At 43.6% G+C, this 23248-nt stretch overlaps 1 protein-coding gene across 4 annotated transcripts in view; it reads right to left on the bottom strand.

The window, feature by feature from the left end:
• LOC140740054 (PALM2-AKAP2 fusion protein-like) overlaps positions 1-23248 on the bottom strand; it is a 119547-nt gene that overhangs the window by 42376 nt on the left and 53923 nt on the right. The window lies entirely within an intron of this gene.

The following is a 23248-nucleotide window of genomic DNA, read 5'->3' as shown; positions in this document are numbered from 1 at the left end:
AGAGCCACTGTCTGTAAGGAGTTTGCACATTCTCCCTGTGATTGTGTGGGATTCCTCTGGATGCTCTTTCCTCCCACAGACGTACTGGTCATTGTAAACTGTCCCATAGTTAGGCTAGGGTTAACTTGGGGGTTGCTGGAATCGGTGTGGTTTGAATAGGTCAATAAACAAGATGTCCTCATGAACTGTGGGTATTGCATTTAAAACTTAGAGCCTCTTACTGACTAAACATTGTGTGATACACTACATTTTGTCTTGAAAGTCTACACAGGCACTCAGTTAGATGCCTATATGAAGAAATGTTAGTGGAACGGACAAGTGGCATCTGATAGCAAATCAACACTCTCTCAGAACTGAAGCAAAATGATAATCTTTTGATATATTTGAAAAAAATATCTTTTGACTTCCCAATAAATCTCCAATACAGAACAAAGATCAGTGAGAAATACATTCCAATCTCATGACCAAATTATATTGTTGATCGTAAATCTACTAATATAGTTTGGAAAATTCAGGGGCATTTTAATTATACTGTTGCAGAGATGTCAGGCAGCTCAAAGACCAAGTTTAACTATTACGTGTAATCTACTGGGTGAGGGTGTCAGCACTGGACTATGTACACCTCTGATAAACAGAGTTCCAGGAATATTGTCATCCGAAACATGTCATTGGCTAATGGTATGCACTCCACCAGCCGCCCATAAACTGCACATAGTGGAGGCCAGTAACAGTCTAAACTAGCAAAGGGCAAAGCTACACTATTCCACTTGCTCATTTACTGAGGTTGTGCAACTGCTGATTACTTACTGCACTGGCACCCATTTTCTGTATCAAAGGGAAGGGGAGAAGATTAAGGCTAATGTCATCTTTGTAAAAAAAAATCCAACAAAATGAGCGGGCACGTTGAGCCAGATGGTATCAACCTATTAAATGTAGAGCCAAGTGGTTCAGCTTGAGGTGCTGCTGCATTCAGTGTGGACAAGTGGTCGACAAACCATACTGCAGGAGCAATGCAGGGGTCTGGGTCAATCACCCTGCGGTTTGCTGCCCCACCACATCAAATTTCAGCTGTGAAAGGAGGTGCAAAAGGCTTGGTGGGTGGGGGGGTCAGCCTGTCATAAAGGCTTGGGGAGGGGGGTCAGCGTCACAAAGGCTTGTTGGGGGGGGGGGGGGTACCTTCCCAAGTAAATGCTTCTCAGATCAGTGCTGCATTGTGAAGACCTGTCTACCTGTTTGAGTTCCCTGGTCCAGGCTCCTGAAAAGTATCAACAGGAGTATTGCAGGGGGAATGATACCACCCCACACATTCCTGATACAAAAATTGTGTCACAATCTCAAGGAAATCCTCAATGCAATTTCACATCAGTGTGATTTCATCCAGAAGTGATGGCAAATGAGATCTTTTTCTCGGTTAAAACAATGTTCAGTTGTAGCGCATGTAACTGTGCGTACAGTTTTGGGCTCCTTATTTTAGAAAGGATATATTGACATTGGAGAGGGTTCAGAGAAGATTCACGAGAATGATTCCAGGAATGAAAGGGTTACTGTATGATGAATGTCTGGCAGTTCTTGGGCTGTATTCCCTGAAATTCAGGAGAATAAGGGGGGATCTCATAGAAACATTACAAATTTAAAAAGGTCTGAACAGATTAGATACAGCAAAGTTATTTCCCATGGTAGGGGATTCTAGAACAAGTGGGCATGACTTCAGGATTGGAGGATGTCCTTTTAGAACTGAGATGCAGAGAAATTACTTTAGTCAGAAGGTGGTAAATCTGTGGAATTTGTTACCATGAGCAGCTGTGGAGGCCAAGTCATTTGGTGTATTTAAGGCTGAGATAGATAGGTTCTTGATTAGCCAGGGCATCAAAGGATACGGGGTGAAAACGGGAGTGGGGATGACTGAAAGAATTGATTGAATGGTGGAGCTCAATGGGCCAAACAGCCTACTTCTGCTCCTATATCTTATAGTCTTATAGAACATAAATCCAGGGTTTAGGTGATGCAATTCCTTGACATTTTTTAATTGGGGAAATAAAACAAATTACAAAGGCAGAAGGAATCAGCTGACTATACTTGATTGGAATGCAATGTTAAAAAGGTATAGTTAATCAACAATGGATAAAATTTAAAACACATTTCACAGTAATATTTATTCCTTTTAAGAAAAAAAACAAACAGGAAAATGATCTAGTCATGGATATTAAAAGAAGTTAAAGATCTAATCAGAAAAAAATGAAAAGATCAATGTTTCAAAACAAAAGCAGGAAGTCAGAATTCAGCCAAGGGAAAGCAGAATACAAGGTTAATTTAACAAAATTAAAGGCAAATTGCAAGACTTTCTATGGATTAGTATGAATATGGATCCCTTACAGATTGAAGCAAGAGGAATTATACTGGGAAGTAAGGAAAATAACAGAAATGTTGTGTTTGTCTTTACAAAACGAGGCACAGAAATTTTCAGAGAATTATGGAAGAACTACAGGTCTAAAGTAAGTAAGTTAAAATAAATTAGCATTGGTTAAAAAGGTGCCAGAAAAATACCAGGATGAAAAAACAGCAAATCCCAGACCCAATGACCTGAAGCCTGGGGTTTTAAGTGGCAAAGGCTGTATAAATTACTGGTGAGACCATGCTTGGAGTATTGAACTTAGTTCTGTTCTCACACTATAGAAAGGATGTCAGTAAGCCAGAGAGGGCTCAGAGGAGATCACAAGAATAATGCCAGGACTGAAGGTGAGACTGGATAGGTTAAGACTGTCTTCGCTGGAGTGAAGGAAGATGAGAGATGAGGTTTATAAGAGGCATAGATAAGGTCACAGTCATACTGTCAGAGCAGGGGAGTGTCACACTAAAGGGCACAGATTTAAGGTGAGTGGGAGAAAGATTTAAATGGGACTTGAGAGTGCAAGTTTTTTCACACAGAGTGTAGTAGGTATGTGGAAAGAGCTGCCAGAGGAAGTGGTGGAGGTGGGCATAATTACATTTAAAAGACATTTAGAGAGGTTCATGGATAGAAAAGGTTCAAAAGGCATATGGACCAAACACAGGGAAGTGGCATGAGCTCAGGAAGGTACTTGGTCAGTGGAGATGAGATGGGCCAAAGTCCTGTTTCTGTCCAGGACTCTTTGGAGGTAGTGGATATTTGTAATAAATGGAGTCTTGCAGAGACTCAACAGACCATAAACAGGAGAAATTCTGCAGGTGCTGGGAATCTAAAGCAATGCAAGTCAAATCTAAAGCAGATCAGGCTCAACAGCTTGATTCCAGTAGCCTGGAGGAGGAGCTTAGGAGTACACTTCAGAGATTAATCACTGAAAAAAAATGTTGAGGAACCAACAAGGAAATATTATGAGAGTCAGGGGTTATTGCAGCACACAGAATGAATCAGCTTACAGAGAGGAGGTGCAGCAGCTAACGGACTGGTGCAGAGCCAACAACCTGTCTCTGAATTGAACAAAACAAAAGGGATGTTGTTGACTTCAGGAGGGCACGGAGCGACCACTCCCCACTGAACATCAACGGCTCCTCGGTAGAGATCGTTAAGAGCACCAAATTTTTTGGTGTTCACCTGGCGAAGAATCTGACCTGGTCCCTCAACACCAGCTCCACAGCAAAGAAAGCCCAGCAGCGTCTCTACTTTCTGCGAAGGCTGAGGAAAGTCCATCTCCCACCCCCATCCTCACCACATTCTACAGGGGTTGTATTGAGAGCATCCTGAGCAGCTGCATCACTGCCTGGATCGGAAATTGCATCATCTCGGATCGCAAGACCCTGCAGCGAATAGTGAGGTCAGCTGAGAAGACCATCAGGGTCTCTCTTCCCGCCATCATGGACATTTACACTACACACTGCATCTGGAAAAGAAACAGCATTATGAAGGACCCCACTCACCCCTCATACAACTCTTCTCCCTCCTGCCATTTAGGAAAGGGCACCGAAGCATTTGTGCTCCATCGACCAGATTATATAACAGTTTCTTCCCCCAAGCTATCAGACTCCTCAATACCCAGAGCCTGGACTGACACCTTACTGCCCTATTGTCCTGCTTATTATTTAATTGTAATACCTGCACTGTTTTGTGCAGCTTATGCAGTCCTGGGTAGGTCTGTAGTCTAGTGTTTTTTTTCTCTCTGTGTTGTTTTTTTACGTAGTTCAGTCTAGTTTTTGCACTGTGTCATGTAACACCATGGTCCTGAAAAACATTGTCTCATTTTTACTATGCACTGTACCAGCAGTTATGGGTGAAATGACAATAAAAGTGACTTGACGACTTGACACAGGCACATCAGCCCGCCATGCCTGTGCTGGCCATCAAGCACCTGCCTACTCTAATAACACTTGCCCACATTTACTCCATAGTCCCTCTACACACTGCTGATTCAAGTGCTTATACGGATAATGTGTTAAATATTGTGGGAGTCTCTTCCTCTGTCACCCACTCAGACAGTGCACAGCATCCCCTGGGTGAAAAAGTTTTTCCTCAGATTCCCTCTAACTCATATCTTAAACACAAGCTGTGTACTTTTTGATGTCTCTGCTCTGGAGCAGAGTTTCCAACAATCCACCCTATCTACATCACTCATAATTTTGTGTTCCCTTGTCAGCCCCCCGCACCGCAGGGCCACTCAGCCCCCCCGCACTGCGGGGACACTCAGCCCCCCCCCCCGCACTGCAGGGACACTCAGCCCCTCCAGTCTCTCACAAATGGAGCGCTCACCAAAGACTTTTACAAATATCTACAGATGTACGGTGGAGAGCATTCTGACTGGTTGCATCACCACCTGGTCTGCAGGCTCCAATGCACGGGATTGGAAGAGGCTTTTAAATCACCAATAATTAGAAATTAAGAAATTAAAAGGCTAAATTAACAAACAAATCAGGTAAAAGCTTTACATTATTGCTAACAAGATTGTTAACCCGACTGGAGATTAGGTGAATCCCCCCCGAGATCTGGAACGTAGAACAGTACAGGCCCTTTAGCCCATAATGTCCTGCCAATCTATATGAACTAACTCTGCGATCAATCTATGCCTTCCCTCCTATACAACCCACAACCCTCCATTTTTGTTACATCCATGTGCCTAACTAAATGTCTCTTAAATGTCCCTAATGTCCCTGAAAGGAAGATCCTGCCCGACTATCCTACTGCAATTTTATGAGGGAATTACAAGCAGGGTAGACAAAGGAGTTGTAGTAGATGTGGTGTACTTGGATTTTCAGAAGGCCTTTGACAAGGTGCCGCACATGAGGCTGCTTAGCAAGATAAGAGCCCATGGAATTACAGGGAGGTTACTAGTATGGGTGGACCATTGGCTGATTAGCAGAAAACAGAGAGTGGGAATAAAGGGATCCTATTCTAGCTGGCTGCCAGTTACCAGTGGAGTTCCACAGGTGTCAGTGTTGGGACCGCTGCTTTTTATGATGTATGTCAATGATTTGGACTATAGGATTAATGGATTTGAGTCTAAATTTACCAATGATACAAAAATAGGTGGAGGAAACAGAGAGCCTAAGATAGTTTAGGGGAATGGACAAAGAAGTGGCAAATGAAAGTGTACGGTCATGCACTTTGGTGGAAGAAATAAACGGGCGGACTATTATTTAGATGTGGAGAGAATTCAAAATGCAGAGATGCAAAGGGACTTGGGAGTCCTTGTGCAAGATACCTTAAAGGTTACCCTCCAGGTTGAGTCTGTTGTGAAGAAGGCAAATGCAATGCTGGCATTCATTTCTAGAGGTATAGAATACAGGAGCAGGGATGTGATGTTGAGGCTCTATAAAGCACTCATGAGACCACACTTGTGTGCAGCTTCCGGCTCCTTATTTTAAAAAGGATATACTAACGTTGGAGAGAGTTCAGAGAAGATTCACGGGAATGATTTCAGGAATGAAAGGGTTACTGTATGAGGAACGTCTGGTAGCTCTTGGGCTGTATTCCCTGGTGTTCAGGAGAATGGGGGGGTGGGGAATCTCATAGAAACATTCCAAATGTTAAAAGGCCTGAACAGATTAGATATAGCAAAGTTATTTCCCATGGTAGGGGAATCTAGGACAAGTGGGCACGACTTCAGGATTGAAGGATGTCCCTTTAGAACTGAGATGCGGAGAAATTACTTTAGTCAGAGGGTGGTAAATCTGTGGAATTTGTTGCCATGAGTGGCTGTGGAAGGCCAAGTCATTGGGTGTATTTAAGGCAGAGATAGATAGGTTCTTGATTAGCCAGGACATCAAAGGGTATGGGGAGAAGGCAAAGGAGTGGGGATGACTGGAAGAATTGGACCAGCCCATGATTGAATGGTGGAGCAGACTCAATGAGCCAAATGGCCTACTTCTGCTCCTATATCTTATGGTCTTATGGGTCACCTTGACCACCATCTCTGTGTAAAACATTTACCTCTGACTTCTTTCCTAGACTTTCCTCTATTCACCCTAAACAGATGTCCTTTGGTATTGACCTTGCCGGCCTGGGACCAAGGTGCTTGCTGTCCATTATATCTATGCCTCATATAAAATCAACAGGGCTTTTTATTGTCTTGTTAGTCTCCATACTATGGCAATATCACAACCCGTAATCAAGTTACGGGTGTAGGTGTTGCCAGATTGGGACTGATCTCCAACCCAGGACTGTAGATGTTTATATGACAATTTGAAGTCAGAATCTTCAGTTCAAACAAAGGCAATTATTAAAAAAAACAGAAGTCAATGTAGAGAGTCATCTGCAGAGAAACAGGCTACTCAACCCACCATTTGAACGCTGACCAGTTGAATGAGGTAGATCAAAAGGTATTGTGGTAATCAAACAAAAATGAACATCTAAAATAATTTATAATTTTCAACCAATGTAAAATTCCTCTGAGAAATGAAATTATCAGTGGATAAACATTACTTCCATAGACAACTAGAGGAACTAAGGATAGCCTGGGCAGTTCACTGGAAAAGTTGTGATTGCTCTCCGGGAACCAAAGGAAGTTTGAGGAAATTTGATAGAGATGTGTAGGATCATAGAAATTTAGACTGGGCTAATAGACAGGAACTATTCCAGTTACTGTAGCTGATGTTTCAAGGATCTGGAACACAGGTTAGGACATAAGGTACAGGTAATATGAGGAAGTACTTGACTTTGGTGGACATGGAGGAATTCTTCAAAAGTGCATATGAACGGGAGTCTTCTGTTGCGCCTGATTCAATCAGAATCGTTGATGTCTGTTTCCCTGTGCACTTTGCTGCAGATATGACTGCATTTTGAAGGGAATTCATTGTCTGTGAAATACTTGGAAGTGTCCTGAGAAACTTGATTAAACACTAAAGAAATACAAAGCTCTTTCTTTTAGCTGCATATTGGTGAATGAAGAGCTGCCGAAAATGTCAATCAACTGTGCTAAGCTCAAGGCATTTACACAGACTGAGATCTGCTGTTCAGGAGTTCACAGTATTTTATGTAACCAGCCCAAGGTAACTGTGTTTCTCACAGGTGGCAGACAGCCATTGATCTCTGGTTTACAGTGGTACTTTCTCCACATTCAATAGCCAATCCTTTGCAATTTCTGCCATCGGTTATAAAACGTCAGCTCTGGATGCATATTGCCCTTCCTTCCCTTCTGTATTTTGAAGGGATTCACTGATCCACAATGATTTTATACAAAGAGAGAAGCATAATCTGGTCCTATCTGTTCCTCTACCTGCTACATTAATTCATTTGGTCTCAGCCTATCAGAGATATTTCCCTTGTTCTGCCTACTCTGCCCCACCTTTTTCCTACTGAAAACTAGCTCCTTTTCTCTCTGACCTGGTTTGGATGAAGGATTCCAGACTAGAAAAAGTCAATAACACAGTTATTGACTTTAGTGTTTGCAGTTCTTAAACACAAGTTAAAATAGTGCCAATTTTAGCTCAGCTATAGCTCATGTTGCTAACATCATAATGGTGTCCAGAGGAAGTTTTAATCATCCTGCAAAAGGAATTTAAACTACTTTGACCTGGTAGCTTTGCCTCTGTCCAGGATCCACTGTAACTTTAGCATATATATTGTGGAACCCTGTGTATGCACGCTAAAGATCCAATTGCTTACACACTGAAAGGACAGAAGATTTTATATTACTGCCATCTTTTATGAACAAGAGAAAGGCAACTGTCTTTCCCTACTTTTCTCAATGACTGAAGCACTTAACCATAACATTCGCAGTATAACTGGATCAGACCACATTCACACTCATCCCTCCAGCCAAGACCATCCACAACAGCCTGATCTTCCAAATCTGCAGCAAAATCTCAGCTCTTGCTGAAGGATCGATCGCATCTACCACTGCTGCCACCTTGCACTGTCATCACAGTGAAGGTGCTGCTCCTAATATCTCCCCACTGCCACCACCAACTGCTGTCAGATATCCAGACCAGGCAGCAGGAAGATCAAAGCCAATGTCCTTCCTTTACTTTTCTCCTTCTAAATACTCTTGGCACACCTCTAGATGACTTGCAGTCAAATTTGGTTTGATATTGCTCCTGTGAAATATCATGGAATTGTGCTTTCAAGGTGGTAATCTGTTGTTTTGATTTCTTTTCCTTGGGACTTGGACAACATGTGTCAACAATAACACTGCCTCAGAGCTACCTTCCTGTTATTGTACTGCACCTCCGTCCCAGTGTAATGCTGAAGTTATTGTCAAGTTGCTGTTGTCAGGCACTGGAGGAGCTGAGCACCATGTTGAGCAGTCATGAAACAGCGTACACTGATGCCTTCTCTATTACAGGGGTTCTCAACCAGGCCAGCTTGAAGAAATCTCAGATGGAATACCACCAACATATCACCTGGGGAACTAGAGGAGCCAACACACTTGACCACTGTTACAGCACCACCAAAAATGCTTACATGTCATCCCACAACAACAGTTTGGACAGTCTGATGACCTGGCTATTCTTCTAGTAGTAGCTCTACAAGTTGAGACTAAAGACCGCAGCAGCAGTGATGAGGACCAAGAAAGGTGAGGTCAAGAGAGACGAAGGAACGCTTACAGGACTGCTTAGTCAGTGGACTAGACAACATTCAGGAATTCATCTTCAAATCTGAATGAATACACTACAGTTGTCAGCAACTTCACCAAGACCTGTATGGATGAGAGTGTGCCTTCAAAAACATACTGAACATACCCGAACCAAAAGCCGTGGAGATTCATCGTCTGCTGAGGGCTAGATCTGCGGCATTCAAAATTGGTGTTCCAAAACCATACAAGAAGCCCAGGTCCAAGCTCTGGAGGGCTATTTTCAGAAGACAAAATGGGAGCATTCTCAGAGAATTTACAGCCACTGCTGCAATACCAGAGACACAAGGCACAGTGAATTCAGAGATTACAGACTACAAGTCTACACTGCGCATCAGTGACCAGGATGCTTCACTCCCTGAGAGGCTGAATGTCTGGCTTGATGCACAGAACACAGTCATGATAACTAAGGCACCCGTCCCCCAGGAGAGCAGACACGTTGTCTGGGAAGACCCTGGCCAGAATCAACCCACACAAAGCTGCGCAGGTAATATAGCAGGTCGGGATCTGAAAGACTGTGCAGCCCAGCTGACAGATATATTCAACATCTCTTTGGAATAGTCCATTGTTCCCTTAGTTTTCAACGTTGCAACCATCATTCCAGTGCCAAAGAAGGCGACAGTAACCTGCCTAAATGACTATCACCCAGTTGTATTAACATCACCCATTACGAAATGTTTTGAGCTGCTGGTCATGGAGCACATTAAAGCTTTTCTCATGGCTACATTGGACACTTTCCAGTTTGCTTATCACTGAAATTAATCTACTGATGATGCCATAGCCTCTGCTCTCCTCTCTGTCCTGTCCCTCCTGGAAAATGGGGTCTCATAAGCCAGACTGCTATTTGTAGACTTCAGTCCAGCATTCAACATCATCATACTCCAGAAACTGGTGGGGAAGCTGTCCTTGCTGGGTCTCAACACCTCCCTCTGCAATTGGATCCTGGACTTCTTAACAGTAAAGCCAGTCAGTGTGTGGGCAGCAATGTCTCTAGTCCCAGTACGCTGAGCACTGGTGCTCCCCAAGTCTGGGTGCTCAACCCGCTGCTGACGCATGACTTTGTTACAGTTCAACCCGTGTCATCAACTTTACAAATGACACCATAGTGGTTGGCCTTATCAAGAATGATGACGAGACAGAGTATAGAGAGGAAGTGAAGAGGCTGGTGGATTGGTGTGAGAACAACAACCTAAGTCTGAATATGGAGAAGATAAAGGAAATCATTGTAGACTTCAGGAGGGTGCAGACAAGACATCCCCCTCTGCGACTACATCGCTCCTCCGTAGAGAGAATTAAATGCACCAAGTTTCTGAGAGTTCACATCATGGATGACCTCACCTCCCTGAACAAGAAGGCACAGCAGCGTCTCCACTTCCTAAGGAGATTCAGGCAAGCAAGGCTTTCTCCACCCCCCCCCCCCCCATTTAAATTGTGCTTTACAAGAGCACCATTGAGAGTATCCTGACAAATTGTACATCCATCTGGTATGGCAGCAGTTGAGCATCGGACCAGACGTTCCTACAAAGGGCCATGAGAACGGCTGAGAGGAACATAGGGGTCTCCCTACCATCCATTGGGGACATTTATCAGAAGTGTTGCATACGCAGGGCCCTTAGTATTATTAAGGATCCCACCTATCCATCCATCCAGCGTCCTCTTCGACTTTCTACCATCAGTTAGGAGACTACGATGCATAAAGAAGAGAACGGTCAGGATGAGAGACAGTTTCTTCCCCCCCGGCCACATCATATTCACAGTGTCACTGGTTAGTATGCTTCATACCTTACAATATTTAAAATTAATGCTCTTCCCTTCTTAAGTTATTGTGTGTTATGTGTGCTACTGTGTGTGACACCCTGGTTCGGAGAAATGTTGCCTCGTTTCTATATACATTATATGGGTATATATGTTATATACATGTATATAGTTAAATGACAATAAACTTGACTTTAAGAGTGAAAAACAATTCTGAATGAAAATAGAGACAGAATCACATGCATGTCAGTGGTAGCAGGGTTTGTAGGCCCTTACTTCCTATAAGACATCATGAATGGCTGTGATGCTTCACTCCCAGGTGAGCTCAATGCCTTCTGTGCATGCTTTGAAAGGGAGAATAAAATTATATCTGTGTGAATCCCTCAGCATCTGGTTACCCTGTGACCTCTGTTCTGGAGGATGACATCAGAACATCTTTCAAGAGCGTGAACCCTCTCATGGTGACAAGTCCTGGAAGGGCACTGAAAACCTGTGCTAAGCAACTGGTGGAGTGTTGAAGGACATCTTCAAACTGCTGAGGCTCCCACCTACAACAATCATACCAATCCCCCAAGAAAAGCAGGGTGAGCTGCCTCATTGACTATCACCCAGTTGCACTCACATCTACTGTGATGAAGTGCTTTGAGCAGTTGGTCATGACCAGAATCAACAACTCCTGTCTAAGCAAGGACCTGGATCCACTACAATTTGCCAATCACAATTGGTCTATGGCAGATGCAAACTCACTGACTCTCCACTCGACAATAGCAATACCTACATCAGGCTGCCGTTTACTGCTTACGGCTAGCATTCAATGCAATCATACCCTCAGTACTAATCAACAAGCTCCAAAACCCAGGCCTCCGTACCTCCTTCTGCAACTTCCTCCTTCACTTCCTCACCAGGAGACCACAGTCAGTGCGGATCAGAAATAACCTCCTCGCTGACAGTCAAAACTAGCACACCTGAAGGAACAACACACACAAAATGCTGGTGCAACACAGCAGGCCAGGCAGCATCTATAAGGAGAAGCACTGTCGACGTTTCGGGCCGAGACCCTTCATCCACCTGAAGGATGTGTGCTTAACCCTCTACTCTCTCGATACAGGCAGCTGTGCGGCAGAATATCAGAAGAGGATAAGATTGAGACATATCAGCTGCTTGAGCACTTGTTGCAACAACCTTGCACTCAATGTCATTAAGACCAAGAATTTATTGTGGGCTTCAGGAAGCGGAAGTCGAGGGAACACACACCAATCCTCATTGAGGGATCAGCAGTGGAAAGTGTGAGCAGTTTTAAGTTACTGGGTGTCAACATCTCTGAGGATCTATCCAGGGTCTAGCATATTGATGCAATTACAAACGAGGCACAACAGCAGCTAAATTTCATTAGGAGTTTGAGCAGGAGTACGTCAGCAAAGACACTTGCAAATTTCTACACATGTACTGTGCAGAGCACTGCAACTGGTCGCATCACATTTTGGTATGGAAGAGCCACTGCACAAGATCAGAAAGAGCTACAGAAAGTTCAAACTCAGTCAGCTCAGAAAGGTTGCTTCCATCATTAAGGACCCACATCACCCAGGCATGCCCTCTTCTCATTGCTACCATCAAGGAGGAAGTACAGGAGCCTGAAGACACATATTCAATGTTTTAGGAACTGCTTCTTCCCCTCCACCATCAGATTTCTGAGTGGACAATGAACCCATGAATGCTATCTCACTATTTTTTTCTTTTTTTTTAACTACTTATTCAATTACATTCTTTTATATTTTCTTATTGTAATTTATAATTTTTATTAAGTACTGCACTGTACTGCTGTCACAAAACAACAAATTTCATGACAGGTGCCAAAGATATTATACCAGATTCTGATCAGTGTTTGACTTTCAGGTGCTGAAGTTCCCACTTACTTGCCCTATTTATTTTACTTCCCAAGGAACAGGAAGATAAATCTAAGGTATGTATTTCTGGCGGAAGTCACCAGCGAGTACTTAAGTTTGACAAGTGTGTGCAGGATGGTAGTTCAGGCTCCTCCTGTGAGATGTAGAATTTCAGGGTATCTTATAGTCTCCCAGATGACTACATCTGCAGGAAAGTACACCCAATTTCAGCTCCTGACCGGCAAGGTCAAGAAAGTGGAGCTGGATGCACTCAGGACCATTCGGGAGGCAGAAAAATTAAAAGACTTTTACTGAGGTGGTCAAACCCAGAGTATAGGCTTTAGATAGTAGATTAGTAGATGGGTGACCATCAGGGGAGTAAGCAGTCAGTGCAGGGTTCCCCTGTGATCAACACTGGCACACTTCAGGGGTGTGTACTTAGCCCACTGCTCTACTCTCTGTATACATATGACTGTGTGGCTAGGCAAAGCTCAAATACCATCTATAAATTTGCTGACGATACAACTCTTGTTGGTAGAACCTCAGGTGATGACGAGGGAGCATACAGGAGTGAGATATGTCAACTAGTGGAATAGTGCCGTAGCAACAACCTGGCATTCAACATCAGTAAGACGAAAGAGCTGATTGTGGACTTCAGGAAGGATAAGATGAAGGAACACATACCATTCCTCATAGAGGGATCAGAAGTGGAGGGAGTGAGCGGCTTCAAATTCCTGGGTGTGAAGATCTCTGAGGATCTAACCTGGTCTCAGATTATTGATGTATTCATAAAGAAGGCAAGACAGCGGCTATACTTTATTAGAAGTTTGAAGAGATTTGGCATGTCAACAAATACACTCAAAAACTTCTATAGTTGCACCATGGAGAGCATTCTGACAGGCTGCATCACTGCCTGGTATGGAGGGGCTACTGCACAGGACCGAAAGAAACTGCAGAAGGTTGTAAGTCTAATTAACTCCATCTTGGGTCCTAGCCTACAAAGTACCCAGGACATCTTTGGGAAGCAGTGTCTCAGAACGGCAGCGTCCATTATTAAGGACCTCCAGCACCCAGGGCGTGCTCTTTTCTCACTGTTACCATCAGGTAGGAGATACAGAAGCCCGAAGGCACACACACAGTGATTCAGGAACAGCTTCTTCCCCTCTGCCATCTGATTCCTAAATGGACTTTGAAGCTTTGGACACTACCTCACTTTTTTTTAAATACACAGTATTTCTGTTTTGGCACATTTTAAAAAATTATCTGTTCAATATACATAATTGATTTACTTGTTTATTTATTATGTTTTATTTTATTCATTATTATTATTTTCTCTCTCTCTGCTAGATTGTGTATTGCATTGAACAGCTGCTGCTAAGTTAACAAATTTCACGTCACATGCCGGTGATAATAAACCTGATTCCGTTTCTGATTCCTCTCAGCAACAAATATACTCCTTTGAATACTGTTGGGGGGGGGGGGAATGACCTATCAGAGAACAGCAGCAGCAGCCAGGACAGTGACATTGCGGCCGGCTCTGAGCCTCAGCAGTGAAGGGTAAAGTCAAGTAGAGTGAAAGTGATAAGGGAGACTCGATAGGTAGGGCCATGCACAGCAGATCCTGTGGCCATGAAAGAGAAGCCAGGATGGTGTGTTGCCTCCCAGGTGCTAAGGTCCAAGATGTTTCAGAGCAGCTGCAGAAGATTCTTGAAGGAGGGTGATCTGCCAGAGGTTGTGGTGCACATTGGCACCAATGAAGGTAGAAAGGGGGAAAGAGGTCATGTGCAGTGAATATAGGGAGTTAGGGAAGAGACTGAAGGGCAGGACTTCCAAAGTAGTAATCTCTGGATTACTCCTAGAACCATGAGCTAGACAGGACAGAAATAGGATTACAGATGAATGAGTGGGTGCAGGGAACAGGGTTTCAGATTTCAGGATTATTGGGATCTCTTCTGGAGAACATATGACCTTTACAAGAAGGACGGGTTACACCTGAACCATTGGAGCACCAACTGGATTGCTAGAGCCATTGAGGAAGGTTTAACCCAGGGTTCCTAACCATTTTTATGCCATAGTCCCCTGCCATTAACTGAGATCCTTAGACCACAGGTTGGGAACCCCTGGTTTAAACTAATTGGAAATGGGAATCGGAATGATAGGGCTGAGGATGCAGCAGTTGGTATACAAGCAGATTCAATATGCAGTGAGACTGTGAGGAAGGACAGGCAGATGATAGGATAAAGTTGCAGTCAGTGGGATGAGCTGAAGTGTAACATGGGGGTAAAATCAAAAAGGGTGTTGAAAACAGGACTGTAGGTGCCTTATTTGAATGCATGCAGTAAATGGAATGAGGTAGATGATCTTGTAGCACAGTTTGAGATTGGCAGGTATGACATTCTGGGCATCACTGAGTCATGGCTGAAAGAAGATTGTAGAAACATAAAAAACCTACAGCACAATACAGGCCCTTTGGCCCACAATTCTGTGCCCAATATGTATTTACTTTAGAAATTACCTAGGGTTACCCATAACCCTCTATTTTTCTGAGCTCCATGTACCTATCAGGGAGTCTCTTAAAAGATCCTATTGTATCCGCCTTCATCACCGCCGCTGGCAGCCCATTCCATGCACTCACCACTCTCTGCATAAAAAAACTTACCCCTAACATCTCCTCTGTACCTACTTCCAAGCACCTTAAAACTGTGCCCTCTTGCGTTTGCCATTTCAGCCCTGGGAAAAAACTGACTATTCACATGATCAGTGCCTCTCATCATCTTATACAGCTCTATTAGGTCACTTCTTAACCTCCATCACTCCAAGGAGAAAAGGTCAAATTCACTCAAGCTATTCTCATAAGGTATGCTCCCCAATCCAGGCAACATCCTTGTAAATCTCCTCTGCACCCTTTCTATGGTTTCCACATCCTTCTTGTAGTGAGGTGACCAGAACTGAGTACAAAACTCCAGGTGGGGTCTGACCAGGGTCCTCTATAGCTGCAACATTACATCTTGGCTCCCAAACTCAATCCCATGGTTGATGAAGGCCAATGCACCATATGACTTTTTAACTACAGAGTCAACCTGCATAGCAGCTTTGAGTTCCCTATGGACTCGGACCCCAAGATCCCTCTGATCTTCCACACTGTCAAGAGTCTTACCATTAATACTATATTCTTCCATTATATTTGACCAAACAAAATGAACCACCTCGCACTTATTTGGGTTGAACTCCATTTGCCACTTCTCAGCCCAGTTTTACATCCTATCAATGTCCCGCTGTAACCTCTGACAGCCCTCCACACTATCCACAACACCCCCAACCTTTGTCATCAGCAAATTTAATAACCCATCAATCCATTTCCTCATTCAGGTCATTTACAAAAATCACAAAGAGAAGGGATCCCAGAACAGATTCCTGAGACACACCGCTGGTCACCGATCTCCATGCAGAATATGTCCCACCTATAACCACTCTTTGCCTTCTGTGGGTAAGCCAGTTCTGGATCCACAAAGCAATGTCCCCTTGGATCCCATGCCTCCTTACTTTCTCAATGAGCCTTGCAAGGGCTACCTTATCAAATGCCTTGCTGAAATCCATATACACTACATCTACTGCTCTACCTTCATCAATGTGTTTAGTCACATCCTCAAAAAATTCAATCAGGCTCATAAGGCATGACCTTCCCTTTACAAAGCCATGCTGACTACTCCTAATCATATTATGCCTCTCCAAATGCTCAAAAATCCTGCCTCTCAGGATCTTTTCCATCAACTTACCAACCACTGAAGTAAGACTCACTGGTTTATAATTTCCTGGGCTATCTCTACTCCCTTTCTTGAATAAAGGAGCAACATCTGCAACCCTCCAATCTTCCACAACCTCTCCCATCCGCATTGATGATGCAAAGATCATCGCCAGAAGCTCAGCAATCTGCTCCCTTGCCTCCCACAGTAGTCTGAGGTACAACTCGTCCAGTCGCTGTGACTTAAACAACTTGATGCTTTCCAAAAGCTCCAGCACATCCTTTTTCTTACTATCTATATACCCAAGCTTTGCAGTCCGCTGTAAGTCATCCCTACAATCGCCAAGATCCTTTTCTGTAGTGAATACCAAAGCAAAGTATTCATATCTCCGCTGGTTCCATACACACTTGTCCACTGTCACATTTGATTGGTCCTATCCTCTTGCTCTTCACAAACTTGAAGAATGCCTTGGGGTTTTCCTTAATCCTGCTTGCCAAGGCCTTCTTATGGTCTCTTCTGGCTCTCCTAATTTCATTCTTAAGCTCCTTCCTGCTAGCCTTGTAATCTTCTAGATCTCTATCATTAACTAGTTTTTGAACCTTTTATAAGCTTTTCTTTTCATCTTGACTATATTTACAACAGCCTTTGTACACTGCGGTTCCTGTACTCGACCATCCTTTCCCTGTCTCATTGGAACGTACCTATGCAGAACACCACAGATATATCCCCTGAACATTTGCCACATTTCTGCCGTACATTTCCCTGAGAACACCTCCCAATTTATGCTTCCAAGTTCCTGCCTGATAGCCTCATATTTCCCCTTACTCCAATTAAACGCTTTCCTAACATGTCTGTCCCTATCCCACTCCAATGCTATGGTAAAGCAGATAGAATTATGATCACTATCTCCAAAATTCTCTCCCACTGAGATATTTAACACCTAATCAGGTTCATTTCCCAATCCCAGATCAAGTACAGCCTCTCCTCTTGTAGATTTATCTACTTATTGTGTCAAGAAACCTTCCTGAACACACCTAACAAACTCCACCCCATCTAAACCCCTTTCTCTAGGGAGAAGCTAATCACTATTTGGGAAATTAAAATTTCCCACCACGACAACCCTGTTATTATTACACCTTTCCAGAATCTGTTTCCCTATCTGCTCCTCGATATCCCTGTTACTATTGGAAGGTCTATAAAAACACCCAGTAGAGTTATTGATTCCTTCCTGTTCCTATCTTCCACCCACAGAGACTCAGTAGACAATCCCTCCATGACTTACTGCTTTTCTTCAGCCGTGACACTATCTCTGATCAGCAGTGCCACGTCCCCACCACTTTTACCTCCCTCCCTGTCCTTTCTGAAACATCTAAAGCCTGACACTCTAAGTAACCATTCCTGCCTCTGTAATGACCACAACATTATAGCTCCAAGTACCGATCCACACTCTAAGCTCATCTGCTTTGTTCATAATACTCCTCGCATTAAAATAGACACATCTCAAACTATCAGTCTGAGTGCATCCCTTCTCTATCACCTGCCTATCCTCCCTTTCACACTGTCTACAAACTTTCTCTATTTGTGAACAAACAACCCCTTCCTCCGTCTCTTCAACAACACACACAAAATGCTGGTGGACGAAGTCTTGACGAAGGGTCTCGTCCCGAAACGTCGACAGTGCTTCTCCCTATAGATGCTGCCTGGCCTGCTGTGTTCCACCAGCATTTTGTGTGTGTTGTTGTTTGAATTTCCAGCATCTGCAGATTTCCTCGTGTTTGCTCCGTCTCTTCAGCTCAGTTTCCACCCCCCAGCAATTCTAGTTGTAACTCTCCCCTATAGTCTTAGCAAACCTCCCTGCCAGGATATTGGTCCCCCTCAGATTCAAGTGCAGCCTGTCCTTTTTGTACAAGTTACGCCTGCCCAAAAGAGATCCTGATGATCCAGAAATCTGTATCCCTGTTCTCTGCCTCAATCCCTCATCCACGCATTTATCTTCCACCTCACTCTATTCTTATACTCACTGTCATGTGACACAGGCAGTAATCCCGACATTACTACCTTTGAGGACTCACTTCTCAACTTCCTTCCTAACTCCCTGTAGCCTGTTTTCAGGACCTCCTGCCTTTTCCTCCCTATTACAGTTGGAAGTTTGACATCCAAAGATACACATTGTATCAAACCGACAGGCAAGTAGGACTCTATTGGTAAAAAAAAATGAAGTGAAATCCTTAGAAAGAGGTGACATGAGATTGGAAGATGTAGAATCTTTGTAGGTAAAGTTAAGAAACTGCAAGGGTAAAAGGATCCTGATGGGAATTACATACAGGTTTCCAAATAGTACCCAGGATGTGAGATATAAATTTCAATTGGAAACAGAAAAAGCATGCAATGAGGGCAATGCTACAATAGCCATGGGAGGTTTCAATATGTAGATAGATAGGCAAAATCAGGTAGGTACTGGATCCCAAGAGAGGAAATGCCTACAAGATGTCTTTTTAGAGAAGCTTGTAGTTGAGCTCTGTAGGGGAAAGACTGGGTGTTTTATAATGAATCAGATTTGATTAGGCAGCTTAAGGTAAAGTTTTTAAAAACTAACAGAAAGCAACTAAAAAACACATGAGAGAAAAGATGAAATATGAAGGCAAGCTAGCCAATTATATCAAATACAAAAAGTCATCATATCTATAAAGAGAGAGGTGTGAATGATGGGGGAAGTGAAGAAATAACAGCTGAACTTAAATATTTTGCATCAGTCTTCACTGTGAAAGACACTAGCAGTATACCAGATATTCGAGAATGTCAGGGCAGAAGTGAGTGTTGATGCTATTACTAAGGAGAACATGCTTGGGAAACTGAAAGGTCTGAAGATAGATAAGTCACAAGGACCAGATCGATTACAACCCAGGTTTCTGAAAGAGGTAGCTGAAGAGATTGTGGAGGCATTAGTAATGATCTTTCAAGAATTACTAGATTCTGGAATGGTTCTGGTGGACTGGAAATTTGCAAATGTCACTCCACTCTTTAAGACGAGAGAGAAGCAGAAGAAAGGAAATTATAGGCTAGTTAGCTTGACCTCACTGGTTGGGAAGATATTGAAGTCCATTATTAAGGATGAGGTTTTGGATATATGGAGGCACATGATAAAGTAGGTCATAATCAGTATGGTTTTCTTGAGGGAAAATCCAGTCCAACAAATCTGTTAGAATTTTTTAAGGAAATAACAGGCAGGATAGACAAAGGAGAGTTGGTGGATGTTGTTCATTTGGATTTTCAGGATTTTTACATGATGCCGCACATGAGGCTGCTCAACATGATAAGAGCCCGTGATACTATAGGAAAGATTTACCAGAAGGTGGTGAATCTGTGGAATTCACTGCCATGGACAGCTATGCAGGCCAAGTTATTGGGTATTTTTAAGTGGAGGTTGATAGGTTCCTGATTAATCAGGGCATCAAAGATTATGGAGAGAAGGAGAAGAATGGAGTTAAGAGAGAAAATATATCAGTAAATATAGAATGACCTAATTCTGCTCCTATGTCTTATGGTCCAGATTATAACATGGATAGAAAATTGACTGACTGGCAGGAGGCAGAATCAGAATAAAGGGACCTATTCTGATTGGCTGCTGGTGACTTGTGTTTTTTTTTAAAACAGTGGTCTATATTGGGGCCACTTCTTTTCTGAGTTTTGAATTTTCTCCAGTTTATAAAATAGTCTACACCAGGGGTTCACAACCTGGAGTCCAAGATCTCTTACTTAATAGTATTGGTCCATGGCATAAAAGAAGTTGGGAACATCTTTTCTTTTCTTCTAGCAAAGTACATGACCATACAGCTTCCTACACTACATTCCATCTGCCACTTCTTTGGTCATTCTTCTAATCTGTCCAAGTCTTTCCTTACCACGGACTCAACCTGCAAGATAATCCTGCACAAGGACTCCCAAGTCCCTTTACATAGTGCTGAGCTGAGGCATGAACTGGGCTTTGTCACACTCCATAGAGACAGTGGTAGAAAAACCCAACCTGGGAAGTCTAGTTCAATGGCAACCCCGGTTTATACAACAGCATCAGCACAATAAAGTGATTCACAGGTACTTTAATAAACATGATTTGGAAATGTCAGAATGAAAGACAAAATCAAAATAAAGAAAAAGCTGCAGTTATTAGTAATCTGTAATAAAGGGAGAGTTTTCTGGAACTACTCAACAGATGAAGCAGCAGCTGCCCAGACAGAGGTTGATCCAGACAGAAGATAATGTGCTGCACATGAGGTTTGCATTGGACCTCTTAAAATGGTGCATAAGGCTGCAGGCTGATTAAACACAAGAGAGGACAGTGGATAATGGGAGAAAGGGAAGGAGAAGGGACACCGAGGAGATGTCAGGTAGGTGAGGAGAAGATTTAAGAGGCCAGAGTGGGGAACTGAAGATGAGGGAAGGGGAAGTGGAAAATATTACCAGAAGCTGGAGAAATCAATGTTCATGTCATCAGGTTGGAGGCTACCCAGACAGAATATGAGGTGTTGCTTCTACAACCTGAGAATGGATTCATCGTGGCAGAAAAGGAGGGCATGAACTGAAATGCCAAATGGGAATGGGGATAAGAATTGAAGTGGTTGGCCACCAGGAAATTATGCTTTTTGCAATGGAGCTTAACTGCTCGACAAAGTGGTCCTTCAATCTACGTCACGTCTCACCAGGGTAGAGGAGGCCACACCAGGAACACTGGATACAGTACACTATCCCAACAGAGTTGCAGGTAAAGTGTTACCTCACCTGGAAGAACTGTTTGGGGCCCTGAATGGTGGTGAGGGAAGAGATGTGGCATGTGCCAGAAGGGAGATTAGTGGGGAGGAACACATGGACGCATGGTCGAGGTGTAGATGGTAAAGACTTGCTCTTGCTCTCTCCCCGTAACCTTTGATGCCATGTCCAATCAAGAACTTATCAATCTTTGCCTTAAATACACCCACATCTGCATGTGGCAATAAATTCCGCAAATTCACCACACTCTGGCTAAAGAAATTTCTCTGCATCTCTGTTTTGAATGGACATCCCTCTGTTCTGAGGCTCTGCCCTCTTGCCCTAGACTCTCCCACCATGGGAAACATCCTTTCCACATCTACTCTGTCTAGGCCTTTCAGCATTCAAAAGGTTTCAATGAGAACCCCCCCCCCCCCCCCACCATCCTTCTAAATTCCAGCAAGTACAGACCCAGAGCCATCAAACGTTCCTTGTATGATAACCATTTCATTCCTGGAATTATCCTTGTGAACCTCCTCTGGACCCTCTCCAATGCCAGCATATCTTTTCTAAGATGAGGAGCCCAAAACTGTTCACAATACTCAAGGTGAGGCATCACATCCCTTCTCTTGTATTCTAGACCTCTTGAAATGAATGCTTACATTGCAGTTGCCTTCCTCACTACTGACTCAACCTGCAAGTTAACCTTTAGGGTGTTCTGCACCAGGACTCCCAGGTCCCTTTGCATCTCATATTTTTGGATTTTCTCCCCATTTGGAAAATAGTCTCCACATTTATTTCTACTACCAAAGTGCATGACCATGCATTTTCCAACATTATATTTCATTTGCCACTTTCTTGCCTATTTTCCTAATGTGTCTGTCCGTCTGTATCCTGCCTGTTTCCTCTACAGTACCTGCCCCTCCACAAGTCTTTGTATCATCTGCAGACTTGGCAACTAAGCCATCTATTGCATCATATAAATCATTGATATACAGTATAAAAAGAAGTGGTCCCAACACTGACCCCTGTGGAACACCACTAGTCACTGGCAGCCAACCAGGAAAGGATCCTTTTATTCCCACTCGGCCAATCAGCCAATGATCTAACCATCTTAGTAATTTTCCTGTAATACAATGGGCTCTTAACTTGGTAAGTAGCCTCATGTGTGGCACCTTGTCAAAGGCCTTCTTAAAGTTCAAATATACAGCATCCACTGCATCCCCTTTATCTATCCTACTAGTAATCTCAAAGAATACCAACAAGTTTGTCAGGCAGGATTTTCCCAAAAGGAAACCAAGCTAACTTTGTCCTATCTTGTCCTGTGTCACCAAGTACTCCACCATCTCATCCTTACCAATTGACTCTAATATCTTCCCAACCACTGAGGTCAGGCTGACTGGTCTATAATTTCCTTTTTGCTACCTTCCTCCTTTCCTAAAGAGTGGAGTGACATTTACAATTTTTCAGTCCTCTGGCACCAATGATTTTTGGAAGATCATTTCTAATGCCGCCACAATCTCTAATGCTACCTCTTTCACAACCCTAGGTATCCCGATATCAACCACTTCTCCATCCAAGCGGTGCATCAGCCCCGGGCACCCACAGGCTCTGCCTGGGACTGTACAGTTTTCATACACTACACCCACAGTGAAGATGGTCTTCTCTCTCTGACCATCACATCCCCATGCAACTCCAGCAAGTATGACAAAGACGTTTTTCCTTTCAGAAATCCGCCTGAATTTCTGTATTTGCTGGAACATTTCCAGGAGTCAACTGATCAATCCTGTGTTACAATTTCAGCACACTCCTTGCCATCACTAGCTTGATACTCGGAAGGAAGAGAGGCAACAACAGCACAAGCCCAGAGCACGATGTAACTCTGCTTTAAGAACGCTCAGCGCGTCAGGCAGCGCCTGCGGTGGAGGCGGTCAGGGTCTCTCTATCGGAGGGAGGGGAAGCTTTTGGTCCGCTCTTTGCTTCACACGCGCGGTTAAACAAGTGGGACTGGTTGTTTACCGATCAACGCTGGAAATGGACAGTGTTCGCTCTTACTCCGGACCCTGTGCCCCCGCTCCCCCTCCAC

Source organism: Hemitrygon akajei, chromosome 16 (genome assembly GCF_048418815.1).
Source record: "Hemitrygon akajei chromosome 16, sHemAka1.3, whole genome shotgun sequence".
Classification (NCBI taxonomy): Eukaryota; Metazoa; Chordata; class Chondrichthyes; order Myliobatiformes; family Dasyatidae; genus Hemitrygon; species Hemitrygon akajei.
Note: the sequence above shows the minus strand (reverse complement) of the source record. Positions and strands in the feature narration are given on the sequence as shown.